A 15381-nucleotide genomic window follows, 5' to 3' on the forward strand; every position below is an offset into this window, starting at 1 on the left:
GGCAGGAGCACGACATAACACACAGAGTTTTCTTTGACGCCTATCTGAAAATGAAGTAAATCTGTAAGGGCTCCTTAGAATTGGGGGATTCTATAAACATAGGGACAGGAAAAACACAAGAATAGGATAGGAATGCACGTGCAAAACAGAGCATTTGGAAACATAGGATTTTAGTCAACCTGGGTGTTTGGCTCACATGAATTGGAAGAACAGAGGAATGGAGAAACAAAGTGATGCGACGAGTGTACAACCTCTTTGGCATAGCCTTGTGGACCTCAGCATCATTGGGTTGGACGTGGAGGATGGTGATGATGCTGGTGTGACTGTCAGAGGCGGGGAATAAGATCTGAGGCCTCTGGAAACGGCGCCGAGGGTACTGCTCCGCTGTGATGGACGGTTCCGTCGTTGGAGCAGCTCCGCTAAGGTGTACGGCGACGAGGCTAAAGCATGACAAGATAGACAACGTTAATCTGAAGTGGGACCCTAATATCATCTGCAATAGATGATGTAAAATAGATCACCAAAAAGTGCTAGATGTAAAACGCATCAGCCGCGCCACGGCTGCTCCGACAGATGCTGTAAGTACTATTCACTCTGAACTTAACTGCAGAAAATGAACTTCACAGTCGAAACTGAATTTTACTGTTGAAACTGATTGAACTAGTAACAAAGCATTGCAATAGATGTTTAGGGCGTTCGAGCACTAGTAGTAGAGAAGCAGTGATCTAAATCAGCAAATGCTCGAGCAGGGAACGCACTAGCAGAGAGCAAGTCGTGCAGTAGCACCGCGAGCAAGTGCTAAAGCAGCAACTCCTGTAGCTGCCGGAGGTCGTGCAGCAGTAGCAGCAGCGCAAGCGAGAGCAAGAGCAGAGCAGCAGCACGAACGAAAGTAGGAGCAGTGCAGCAGCGCGACCGACAACAAGAACAGAGCCGCAGCGCGAGCGAGAGCCGGAGCAGCTGCAGCTAGTGCCGTTGTGGAAGTCGCGGCCGAGAAAGAAACGACATGGGGGAGAGACGCCGTGGATGATGTGGCCGACGACGGCACCGTCGATGGAGACACGCCATGTTTGCTCGGTATCGAGCACCGGCAGCCCTGTGAGATCGAATAAAAAGATAAAATGCAGCGGTGAGTGCAGAACCTCCTTGGTGGCGCCGAGTTGGCCTCGGCTTCATCGGAGGAATTAGTGAGGGTGTTGCGGTTCCGGTGGGGCAGGTCAAGACGGCGCTATGGGGATTGAGGTGGCGCGATAGACGAGGCGAACATCGAGGCAGCTCCTTGGAGGTGGAGGACGGGGCGGCTGATCCGGCGGGATGACAAGATCGATAATGGATCCTCATCCGGTGCGGTGGATGAGGGATGGTGAGCTGTTGCGGTGGACGACGTAGTCGGGGAAGAGTCTCCGGCTGGGCGGCGGTCGGGAGGCTGACGGAGGAGCGTGGGGTTTCGCGGGTTTTGGCGGCCTCGGTGTACGAATGGGGGGCAAAGGGGGAGGGGTGAGCCAAGCTTAGGGACGCGCTTGTCCGAAATGTAGGGTAAGTTACCATTGTACCCCCACCGGTTTTGAGACCGCGACGTGGAACTTCATTTCCGGTTGAGGGGTAGAAGGGGGATTTCGCGTGTCTGGGCTGCGGGAGCGATTTTAGATGAGGAGGGAGTTCTCGTGCGCGTCAAAATTTCGGGATAACAAGGCGCGGCGCGGGTTGAAGAAGCAGGAGTTTCAAAGTAGGTGAGACAAAAGATACTCGAGCTTGAAAATTTCGGGATAACAAGGTGCGGATTCCTTGTTCGGCAGAACAAACTTAACATGTAAAAAACAATTCATACAAGACACAAGATAGTCATGTCCCCTTTTACTATATTGCTATAGATGCCATTGAAAAAACTACAATAAAAATGTAAAAAAAATCGGGAGAACAAGATTACCCTGCAAAGTACCAAATCGATTCACACTTCCCTCAACAACAACAAAAAACAAATCAATTCCCACCAAAGAAAGAGTAATGTCCCTTTTTATATGATTACATATGCCATGATCTCTTGAATTTCAGTTTTTGAATCCACGTTATGTTGAATTCGAATATATCGTTAGGTGACCTTGCAGTTTATAATTGATGTAGTCGTACATTTTGATCTTCCATCATATATGAACATTTTACTCCACCCTGTGAACATATATATTGTCATCTACCATATGGACTAAATTTGAATCAATTTTCCTTACTTGAATACGATTGTTGTCAAGTTATACAATAATTTAAATATTATCTTGATAACAAAAAACATACATATAGCAGTAATCATATTTCACTATGAAATACATGTACCATACCCTCTCCAATTCAAATATTTGTATCCATTTTATGTTGAATTCAAATCATAGTACATTATTGGTGTAGGTAGCGAGATGTTTGGGATAATCTAAACCCTGTTTTCATACAACTAATTTTTGGCTGAATTGGGACAAGTTTTGGTATAAGCCTCTTGCAAAACCGGAGATTCTCTCAACAAGCCTCGTGGTTCCGAGAGGGAACGTGTCACCTTTGTGTGTGAAATGATATATGCTGCCTCCCCCCTGATTTTATTTACAGAGGCAACATAGAACTATATGAGTGCCCTATTAAATTTTGGAATTATTTTGGGTTCATTTGGCCTTTTTATACATTAATTGAGTTTCTGGACTTTTAATGTGCATAATCTAAATATGAATTGCATGCACATGCTCCGGTGCACCAAAGCGGGTTGAAAAATCACATGTGTGTCCCTGGTTGAATTTCTAGGTCCCATGGAAGAAATGAGAATGAAATTCAAACATATGGGCATCATGAATGGGTCGAGAACATCGAGAAACTTTGATTTAAATTCATGTAAATCAAACTCGCCTGGAAATCATGAAACTTGGCATGGTGTCATGTCATGGCACTAACATGTTGTGGTAAAAAATTGGACAGATTTTGGTATAAGCTTTTGCAAACTGAAGCTTCTCTCAAGAAGGCTCGTGGTTTTGAGAGGGAACGTGCCACCTTTGAGTGCGAAACGATATACATTGTCCCCCTTGAGCTTATTTACAAAGGCAACATAGAACTACATGAGTGCCCTGTTAAATTTTGGAATTATTCCGGCTTTGTTTGGCCTTATTTACACATTAAATGAGTTTTTGGTCATTTAATGTGCATAATTCAAATTTGAACTACAAGCACATGCTCCCGTGCACCAAAGTTGGTTGAAAAATCACATTTGTGTCCTCGGGTGAATTTCTACTCCCTCCTTCCATCTATATAGGTCCTAATGCGTTTTTCGAGGCTAACTTTGACCAAACGTTAGAGAAATAATATATGACATGCAACTTACACAAAGCATACCTTCAATTTTGTATGTCAAAGGAGCTTCCAATAATATAATTTTCATAGTATACATCTCATGTGCTATTAATTTGTTAATAGTCAAAGGTTGTCTTGAAAAACACATTAGGCCCTATATAGATGGAACGAGGGAGTAGGTCCCATGCAAAAAATGAGAATAAAATTCAAACATATGGGCATCGTGGCTCGGTCGAGAACATTGAGAAACTTGGATTTAAAATCATGAAACTTGGCATGGTGTCATGTCATGGTAAAAAAAATTGGCTGAATAGGAACAAATTTTGGTATAAGCTTCTTGCAAATCGGAGCTTCTCTCAAGAAGGCTCGTGGTTCTGGGAGGGAACGTGTCACCTTTGTGTGCATAATTTAAATTTGAAATACAAGCACATGTTCCAGTGCACCAAAGTTGGTTGAAAAATCACATGTGTGTCCTCGGGTAAATTTCTAGGTTCCATGCAAGAAATGCGAATGAAATTCAAAATTTTGGGCGTCGTGGCTGGGTTGGAAACATTGAGAAACTTAGTTTTTTAATTCCTGTAAATCCAAAACACGCATGAAAATAATGAAACTTGGCTTGGTGCCATGACATGGCACCAACATGTTGTGGTAAATTTGCAGTCCGATTTGTGAAGGCGCACACATTAACAATCAACAAAGTCATTTTGGAACAAGTGCTGTCATGTTACAATCGGAAACACAAGTATTATTGAAACTGTGGGCGTTCTACTTACTAGTACCATTTACGTGCCGCCACGCGTCCCCATTTTTTATTAGCTAGGAGGCGCCGTACAGGGTAGCTATTTGAGTACGAGAGGCGTGTGATCAGACCCCTGCGCGTGCTTATCGGGAGGAGAGCCCTTTGACCTCCATCTGCCATCCACCTCTCTCCCAAGGTCTTCATTAATGGCGCCCGAGCCTCTGTTTAATGGTGTGGCTATGTCTCACTCGACTGAGATTTAAGAGAGAAAAAAGAAAATCTAAAAGCATGGATCTTGATGTAAGATCCGACGGACCTATATAGCATCTACTGCGACTTATAGCAAGACTGATGAATATATAAGGACGATTAAATTTTTTTTTATCAAAGAAGGGCTTGCCCCTTTCGATTTTCATTACTGAAAACCACCACAATTCAGAAGAAGTTCAGCACAACTCCAGCCTAACACGAAGGACTAAAAGCTACCAGATAGAAATCGCAACATCCCAAGAGGCCAACAAAGGCCAAACATCCGCGCTAGAACCCAACATTTCACAACCGACGACACAATCCACATCCTAAACCGATTATTACATCAAAAGAAACCAGGAAACTAGTCTCCGCGGCGAGTGGCGATGAGCTCTTTCGTGTCCTCAAGACACTGCTTGAGAACATCCATGGATTCCTCGACCAGCCTTTGGCGCTCATTGCAGAGCATGTCATTCTCATCCATAAGTTTCTTCAACAAGGCACTGGTCTCCTCCCGCAAGTCTGCACTTCAGACGATCTTCTCCCTCAGCAGGTCGCGCTCGGCCTGTAGCCTCTCATTACCCTCCCTTAGTTGCCGGATGACGCCGGTAGCCTGTTCAAATGAGGCTATCATGTTGTCCTGCAACCTCGCCGAGCCAGAGATCTGATCCATCTGGCTATGGACGATCGCATGCATGCACCTGTAACAGTCGTCGCCTGCCCGCGAGAAATTTTCCCAGGCCGCCGCAGCGCGGCGGGACATCTCTTCTGCATTCATGGCGCGGCGGGACATCTCTGCTGCTTCTGCGGCGCGGCCGGACCAGTCTGCTGCATCGACAGCGCGGCGGGGCCTCCGTGCGGCTTCAGCGGCGCGGTGGGACCTTTGTGCTGCTACTTCCGTGTGGCGGGACATGTCGGCTGCTCTCGCAGCGAGGCGGGACATCTCTCGTGCTTCCGCTTCCATGCTCGCCTCTCCCTGGTGGCAATCTCTCGACCCAGAACTCACGCTGGCCATGGCAGACGCAAGGGAAGGATGCTGAATGACTTGTTTGTTTTTGTGGATGAGGAGTTGAGGAGGAATGTGCAGTCATCTTGGCATACTAGTATTTATAACCGAGTACTAATACAGTCCTAAGTGGGGAACCGTTTAGGTTGTGATCGGTGTGAATAGGTTTGCAATTCAATATAGCGTGGAGTAATTTGGAATGTGACGAGACGCAAGCTCAAAATTTATTGATGGTTATAGTTTCGAAGTGTGGCACTATTCCCGGATGGAGTACTTCTTTTTCTACTCCCTCCTTTCCGGTTTTATAGGGCTTATCTCAAAATTTTAGTTTTTCCATTTTGTAAGGCTCAATTTGGTTGTCCCCAACACATGTTCAGATTCCAAGGTGCATTAAATCATTGCATGCAAGTATTAAGAGAAAATTGACCAATGGATGTACTTTATGCATGCATGCATTGCAATTAATGCATTAAACCTATCTCTCGGGACTTCTCGCACGCACCATCGTGCCACCCACAAAAACTTGTACTCTGAGTTTAGTAGTACGTTATATAGGAAGAGAAGAGGTGCACACACACACTCGTCCTCTCACACACGCGTCTGTTTTTTCTCGAAAAGGAGGATGATGACCCCCGGCCTCTGCATCTGGGAGTCACACACGCAAATTATTGAAATATATCGAGTGCAGTGCTTTGATGTGTCGCGTCAACTCGTACATCAACGAGAAGTTTGATTATCCTCTCCCTCGTGGACTTAACTGCACCTGCCTTCGGTTGTATGATAGGTTGGCCACACACCTGTAGGGCCCACCTGTCATACACGCAAAGGCAGGAGCGTCCCTCCCTCGCCCATGAGCGTGGTGGCTGGCAAGACTAGGAGAAGCTTTCGCTACACGCTCTCCCTCCCGCACGCGGTGGACATGAAGCAGTTCAATCGGTGTTAGATGGCCAGAAGCGTACTATAGTACTCCTCCAGTGCAGTAGTATTCCATCATTGTTCGACTTCTCGAAGAGGCGAAGAGCCAAGCGCAGCCCGAACGCTCGTGTGGCAGTTTCATGTGTATAGTAGTCTAGGATAGCGTGTACCGTGCCTGTAAGCTTAAAATCGTTGGGGTCGGCTCCATGCTATGTGGCCGTCTCGAAGTTTTAAAAAAAAATAAAAATAGTCTTCTAGCCCTACCCGAAAACTGCCGCGCGTACTGCCCGGGAAAAGCCCCGCCCTCAACTTTTAACTATGCAAAAATAGTTTGAGCTTGTTCGTTCTATATAAATACAGTACTTACTGTATGTTTATTCACCCGTGGGGTTGTTCAATGAATGGAGGGGCGGGGAGCAAAAGTGAACAATACTGTAGTACTACTAGTAGTAAGTAGGAGTCGTACAGTAGTCACTTTAAATAGAGAGTTTCTTTTCTTTAATGCCACGCACACAAATTGAAACGCTTGTTGTGGAGAGAAAAAAGATAATCACTCCACTATATATGGATGTAGGGGCCTGAGCGCTTGCTTTACTAGGGTTGCTCTCTTCACTCTCTCATCCTCTCCAGATATAAACAAGACAGCGGTAGCGACATTTTCTCTTTGCTCACCGCTGGTCACAGATCCGGCCGGATCCCTTCGGCCGGTGTGTGTAGAGGACTAAATGGTGCATCATTCACGCGGTCATCCCGCCGAGGGAGGAAACCCACAGTTGCCGGAGGGGCCCGATCCTCTGCCTGTGCCGTTCTCTCCGACACATGGCCAGCTCGGGAGGTCCTCCGATCCTTCTTCCTCCCTGCCGTATTGTCCGCAGATCCGACCTGCCGCCGCCGACATCCCGACGACCCTCAGGTATAAGTTCTTCGAAAGAGGCCTTGCTCTACTACCTCAGCTCCCCACGTGTCTGCATGTGCATGTTTTTCTACTCCCATCAGCTCTTCCAAAGCCACCTAAATTTTTAGTATTATCAGAGATAAAGCTACTTCATGCATTCGAATCTAGGGCGTTGTTCAAACAACGAAGAAAGGGGGAAAGTTGTAGCATGAATCTAGGACTTGATTCAAAGAGGAAATAATATGGTGAAAGTAGTAGAGACCGGATACCCAACCGGTCTCTTGGTTGAAAAGGGAAATAATGGGAAAGCGCAGTACAAACTGGATAAGGAACAAATCTATTATTGGTTGAAAAAAGGATAGAAAGTGGCGGCTGGTGGACAAGTCAACAGAGTATGTCCAGGATTAGATTTGCTGCCATCACATAGTAAAAGGTCTCCAGGATTAGATTTGCTGCCCTCACATAGTAAAAGGTCTCAGGATTATATTTGTTGCCCTCACATAGTGAAAGGTCTCCAGGATTAGATTTGCTGCCCTCACATAGTAAAAGATCTTCAGGATTAGATTTGCTGCCCTCACATAGTAAAAGGTCTCCAAGATTAGATTTGTTGCCCTCACAAAGTACAATGGCACTCCTGCTGTTTTCCCTAGTATGATAAGTAAGTTGCTCCTTTACGCTACTGAGTGTCCTGGTGTCCCCACGGTCCCATGCCCTTAAACCAACTCTTTAGCTGCTGTTGATTTACTGTGTCTGGTAAACAAGCAATGCCACCATTAAAGTAATCCCATATTTGAGGAATCTCATTGTTGATAGTAATGCTTCTGGTAACATGAAGCATTGCTGACGTTTTAAAATTTCTATTATCCCTGCGTGATTGCCATGAACATAATTAAGATGCTTCTTTTCATTTTGTATATGTTTCGTATATTCTTATTGACCAGCAACTGTTTACTTTCTATCTTTTTGTGCAGATAGGGATATCCATTTCACCTTGTTGCTATTGTGACCTTTTGGTGAACTGCACAAAACACTTTTTTGGAATGAGTGTCTTGTGCAGTTCAAATAAAATGTCACGTGGGCAACATCTCTCAATTTTGGTGGAACTGCACAAAATGGTGATTGGAGTTTCCAAAATCTCTGTCAAGTTCTGCTGGTAATCTCGTGCAACATTTTATTAGCCTTTGCAAGATGGAGCCGTCGCTGTCACCACAATGGCACTTTATTTTAGTGGAACTGCACAAAAGGACAAGAAAATTATAGTTGCACCTTACATGAGCTGGACAGCCAACCTTAATGTTCCTCAATTTTAGTGCAACTACTAAAGAAGAACCTGCCAGCTCACAAGAGCAAGTACTTCTTGCTAGCTGAATGATGCAATCTTTGCTTCATTTCAGGTGAACTGCAGAAAAAGGCGCATGAATTGAATCATGGAACTCCAGGCAGACCTCATCCAAGTAGAGCTAGAGGTTGAGTTCAAGGAGGCTGCTATTAAAGCAAAATCATGCTCTCCTGTCTCCTTGTTTGTGCTGAGCAAACATGATGTGCAAACAGGAATACTCAACTAGAGATGTTGTGACGGTCAAGAGCATTCGCCAAGTTCTTCGATTGTATGACATGGCTAGCCAAGATGGATTTAATCCTGATATTCACTTTATCAAAAGGCTCTAATGGGTTGGTTCTGAATCTTGCAAGCCGGGAATCAGTGAGATGTGTAGGCATCTTTGTTGTACTTATTATTTGGATCTTATTTGTTGGTTCTGAATCTTGCAAGCTGGGAATCAATGAGATGTGTAGGCATCTTTGTTGTACTTATTATTTGGATCTTATTTGTTGGTTCTGAATCTTGCAAGCTGGGAAACACGACATGATGATGCAGAGGACAACAGCCATAACAAACAGTTCAAACTTGGTAGTATTATCTTTGTGAAAGTGCGACAAATGCGCTGATCGTGTGCGTCCTGAGAATAATAATTCTAATTGTTGTGCATGTTGATCATGTGGCACTGATACAACGAGCGAATTCATTGCTTATTTTAAGTACAAATTTCTATTAAAGCTAATTAAATTTAAGTAAGGTGACCACTAACTCCTGTTATTATAGTACCAATACAGACCCGCTCGTGAACCGACGTGTGGCCGAGGGTTCATCTTCTGCCGGGCATGCAGCGGACGAGGGAGGGGTAGTAACTGTTGTCGCCTGTACACACTCAGCTTACTATTGAATCCAGTTCCCCAAGAGCTGAAAAACGAACTGTTGCTGCCGCCTACACACTCGTTCAATCGAATAGACTCCAATGGCGATCCGAGGGGTGAGCCTGCTGGATATGGACTTCAGCAAGGAGTTCCCCTTTGAGTTCGCCATTCAGTACTATGGCTGCACCAAGTTGAATGTGATGTACACCAACGATACAGACTCGGTGAAGCTCTGCCTCGCCTCAGTCCTATGGCTGCACCAGGTTCTGGAGCATTCGCCCGTTTCATCGGCAGCGCCGACTGCACCTTCACTACGGTGGAGAGAAGGAAGAACGCGACGATTTGGCTATCTGGTGCAACAAGCTTGTCGACATCCAGAAGCAATACAAGATCATCAGCAACAGGCAGGAGAAGGACTCCGTGGTTGACCTCGCTGAGACCATCATCGACCCCTGATACGCCAACATGAAAGAAGACGACCTGAACACGTGGGACGTACCTATGAATCTAGCCTACATAACCTACACGGCCAAGGACGCATACGCATGCTATGACATGTATAGGCAGATCTTGGACAGGAGGGCGTATCTGCTTCCTGTAACCGACGAGTACACGGACAGTTGCAGCGTCATGATCAAGCGTGCCAGGAAGGTCTAGATGTTGTACTTTATCTGTTTATAAGCACCTTTATCATCTGAGTGCTTCATGCATTAGCCTATGTGTCGTAATTATCTGTTTTGTCTGAAAAATTTCTTTTAAGAACCCATTAACCTGGTTTCTTTTTTAGTGGCTATTTTCTTATGTATCTAAACTAGTTCACTTGTCCGTAAAAAAAACTAGTTCACTCGGTTGCCGTGCTTTGAATATCCTTCCTCCCAACATATTCCCCTCCTCAGGTGGACCCAGCAGGTCTCTGAATTTTCTCCCACTTTCTTTTTCGATGTAAACTGAGTTTTCTCCCAGTACTTTCCCCTAGAACCAACTCAACTGTCCCACATCTAGCCTAAAAAATAATAATACCCCATGTACTATTAACTCATCAAATTAAAATGATATTTTATTTCGTAAGTTGAAAGTTTTTACAAAATAATAATAATAATTCTTTATATATAACTTGGCAATTTAAATCCTAGTGATTGCGTACATAAGCTTGCAAAGATTTTACTGACATGCAATCATGTGTTTATGTTTTATAACATTTCTCCGTCTAGCCCAACATGATATTTTTCACCTAGCCCAGCAAGTCCGTGGATTTCGAGAAAAATGCAAATTGGATTTAAACGGGCTGCATAGATGATACATCATTGTTTCACCCAACCCACCAAATGGACTAAAAACAAATGGACTGACAGCTGGGTCCACGGCCACAACCTAGTTTTTTTGTGATTTGCCAAGTAAGTCGCTTTGTTAGGCCTGTTGGCCTGGAAATCTTTCAAGACGAGGAGAGCTTTCATTCGGTTGGCCGAGAAAATGGCCCATCAGTAATGAGAAATGGGCTATACATTTTTAAAACACATATCAAACCGACAATTAGTTTCATATATCTTTTTTTCATTTTGAGATTTTAAATTACATTAATTTCTATGCATGGAGAATTTGTTGGATTTTATATTGATATACATTTAATTTTAAAATCAGTTTGAATGCGAGTCAAAATTTCATGATTAAAAACTGTTCGGACCGCACCGAAATATGCAAAATTTCATATAATTTTTTAACCGCGGCCACAATATGGGATGTACTGCTAACAAAAAGAAGATGGGCTCCAAAAAAACCTTAAGAATTAGCAAATGGGTTGTATGCTATTTTCCACAGATTTGAGGCTTTCCTAAAAAAAAGGTTGACGCACAAGCAGTGACTGTTGGATGTCCATCGAACGACCGTCGTGCTTCTTCAATCTCTGCTCTTCCTGCTCGAGCTGCTCAAACAAGCGCCGGTGGGAGGACTTCCTACTCCCTCCTCCTCGCGGCCGGCTGTGCTGCCACGCAGGCCTCACTGCCCCACCGTACTCCCATCGCTGGCCTAGCCATCCCTCTACTCACCCACACCTGCTGTTATTCTCCGGCGACGGCAGAAAAACCAGTAAACCCTCGTACAGTCGTACTCCCCTCCGCATGGGAAACAACTGCCGAGTCTTCCCTGCCTCCGTGTCGTTCCCTTCCTAGGCCTCGCCGTCATCCACCGCCCTGGTGCTCTCGGCACGGCCTGGTCAACGTGGTCAATGACCGACATGCATCTGAAGTGGACTGTACGTGGAGTGGCCGACAACTGGGTCCACGGCCGCACGCAAGGAAATGCCTCCTTATTACGCGCAAAATAATGATTCCTCCACCTGACATCAGGGACCCACCGAAAGGGCCTCTGTATTTCGTAAAAAAACGTTACCGCCGCTGACAGCTCAGACCCACCAGCTATATCTTCGCACGCAAGGAAGTGCCTCCTTATTACGCACAAAAAAATAAATACTCCCCCTGTTAGCTGGGACCCAGTATAGTGGCAGGCTGACTTGTGGGCCTACTGAGTTGACGGGGACGGAGGGCTTTGTCAAGTTAGTCAATATATGCACGATTCTAGCTCCAGTGACCGTACGATGTCCATCCAACGGCCGTAGTGCTTCTTCAACCTCTGGTCTTCTTGCTCCAGCCGCCCAAACCAGCATCGGTCGTGCCTCGTGCTCCTGCCTCCCGTGGCCGTATATGATGCAGCGGAGGTCTCACCGCCCCCTACTACTCCCACCGCTGGCCAGGCCATCCCTCCACTCACCCACACCCCCTGTTATTCTGCGGCGATGGCAGCCTCACACCGCAGCGAACCAGTGAACCCTCGTACTCCTCTACGTGTGGGCATCCACTGCCGCGTCTTCCCCGGCTCCGCGTCGTCCCCTTCCTAGGCCTCGCCGTCGTCCACCGCCCTGGTGCTCTCGGCGCAGCGTGGTCAACGTGGTCAAGGAACGGCTTCCATCGGACGTGGAATGTACGTGGAGAGGCTGACAGCCGGGTCCACGGCCGCAGCAAGGAAGTGCCTCCTTATTACGTGCAAAATAATTATTCCTCCACTTGACAATGGGGACCCGCCGGACGGGCCACCGTATTTCGCGAAAAAAATGTTTCCCCCTGAGTGTTGGGACCCACCAGCTACACCTTCGCACGCAAGGAAGTCCGTCCAGGCAAAAAAACAAAACGATTCGCCCCCGTGACTGCTGGGATCCACCAGCTACATGTTCACACGCAAGGAAGTGCCTGACAGTCGGGACCCACCTGGTCGAAGTGTACGTACCGTTGTCATTCTGGTCGCGAACGTATGTACATATATACTGGTCGATATAGAGGCGCGCACGTGTCATAGTAGAGGCGCGCATGTAGCATGTACATGTATGTACAGCGGCCAGGGTGCAAGAAAGAAAATACGGCCATGTACGTACATACGGGCAGGGTCTCGAACGCCTACTCGCGCATACGTACGGCCAGGGCTCGTGTACATGGCTGGGTCGGAACGGAGAAACAGCGTCGTCGTTTTCATGGGGAGGCAGCGTCGTCGTCGTGTTCATGGGGAGGCAACGAAATGCGTCGTGTTCATGGGGAGGCAACCGAATGCGTCGTGTTCATCGGGAGGGCTTGGACGGAACAAACGATGGAAATGAGGCCTGGCGTACCGCAGAACGGAGGAAACAGCCTTATGTTCGATCGGCCACGTTTGAAACGGGATCCTATTCATCGGGAGGGGTGTGGCGTACCGCAAAACGGAGGAAACGGACCTCCTACGGTCGAAACGGGGGTCTTGTTGATCGGGAGGGGTGTGGCGTAAAATGGAGGAAACGGACCTCCTACGGTCGAAACGGGGGTCCTGTTGATCAGGAGGGTTGTGGTGTACCTCAAAATGGAGGAAACGGACTTGTGTTGGAGCGCTATGGTCGAAACAGGGGTCCTCTTCAAGGGGTGTGGCGTACCGCAAAACGGGACTCCACGGGATACTGTTCATCTCCACCGTCGACCTCCTCCAGCCTCCACGGGCTCCTGTTCATACAGCCTCCACGGGCTCCTGTTCATCCAGCCTCCACCGACTACTGTTCAACCACCCCTCCACCGTCTACTGTTCATCCAGCCCTCCACACCACGGGGTCCTGTTCAACCACCCCTCCACGGGCACCCCTCCACCGTCTACTGTTCATCCAGCCCTCCACACCACGGGGTCCTGTTCAACCACCCCTCCACGGGCACCCCTCCACCGTCTACTGTTCATCCAGCCCTCCACACCACGGGGTCCTGTTCATCCACCCCTCCACGGGCACCTCTCCACCGTCTACTGTTCATCCAGCCCTCCACCACACCATGGGGTCCTGTTCATCTAGAGGCAACGCCACCGCTCACTGTTCATCCAACCCCCCCCCCCCCCCCGCAACGCTCACTATTCATCCCATCGATCGGCTTCAGTTAGCAGTAGTAGCGAAGGAATCGCTCGATCGGGTTCAGTTAACAGCCATCGATCGATCGCTCGGGTTCAGTAACGCGTAGCCTGCAGTGCAATCGCTCGGGTTCAGTTAGATCCCAATGGCTCGCTCGGGTTCAGTTAGATCCAACGCCTCGCACACACGCGTGTACGTGTACGAGAGAAATGTGCATCGCTCAGCCCCCGACCTCCCACTGTAACCGGGAACTCCCTGAAATTTTCCTCCCCCTCGCTTCTACCATGGTTTTTTCCGTCATGGACGGCCCAAAGAATGTCATGCAGCTACATCTCCGGCCCGCCCAGGATGAAAAGCCCATTTTCTGTCATGATTTTTTTTCATAGAAGTAGGAGCCCACCACATCTATGATGATACCGGGTTTTGTCACAATTATCATCATAGAAGTGTCATATGTATGACAGAAAAAAATTTCGTTCGGCCCAAAATGTCACGGATGTCTTTTTTTGTAGTGGGTGCTTAGGCGAAGCCCTGCGACGGTAGAACATCAACATCATCACCACGCCGTCGTGCTGACGGAACTCTCCCTCAAAGCTCGGCTGGATTGGAGTTCGAGGGACGTCATCGAGTTGAACATGTGCAGAACTCGGAGGTGCCGTGCATTCGGTACTTGATCGGTCGGACGTGAAGACGTACGACTACATCAACCATGTTGTGCCAAAGCTTCCGCTTTTGGTCTACGAGGGTACGTGTACACACTCTCCCCTCTCGTTGATATGCATCACCTGCGTAGGAAAATTTTGAAATTACTTCGTTACCCAACAGTGGTATCAGAGCCTGGTTTTATGCGTAGATGTTATATGCACGAGTAGAACACAAGTGAGTTGTGGGCGATACAAGTCATACTGCTTACCAGCATGTCATACTTTGGTTCGGCGGTATTGTTGGATGAAGCAGCCCAGACCGACATTACGTGTACGCTTACGTGAGACTAGTTCTATCGACGTGCTTTGCACATAGGTGGCTGGCGGGTGTCAGTTTCTCCAACTTTAGTGGAACCAAGTGTGGCTACACCCGGTCCTAGAGAAGTTTAAAACATCACTAACTTGACAAACTATCGTTGTGGTTTTGATGTGTAGGTAAGAACGGTTCTTGCTCAGCCCATAGCAGCCACATAAAACTTGCAACAACAAAGTAGATGTAGCGACCATACCTCAAACAGTCTGATCTCTGTGCATAAATGTCATCCCTAGATTGGTAATGCTGACACACACAGTACTCGAAGGATTTATAACAAAGTGGCAATCACACACTTATTACATCGAATGTCTCAAGAGAGAACTTATTACAATAAATATGCTTAAGGCCATCTAATACGATAACAGCGGAAGGCTTGGAAGATAAAGTGAGTCCATCAACTCCAACGGCATCACTGAGTGAAAGACCACGACCTAAGGCTCCTTACTCGTCGTCTGAAAAGTCTGCAACATGATACGTTGCAGCCTGAAAAATGGGTCAGCACATAGAATATGCTGGCAAAGTAACACAAGAGAGTAATGAACAATGTAAAACTATTACTACATGCATATATGGTTTGGTGGAGGCTGTAAGGTTAAAGGTTTTGCGAAAAGCCAATTTTTCCCTACTGCAAAGGTATAAATTTT

The sequence above is a fragment of the Triticum urartu genome, chromosome 2A (assembly GCF_056163025.1).
Source record: "Triticum urartu cultivar PI428250 chromosome 2A, HENAU_Tu73, whole genome shotgun sequence".
NCBI lineage: Eukaryota > Viridiplantae > Streptophyta > Magnoliopsida > Poales > Poaceae > Triticum > Triticum urartu.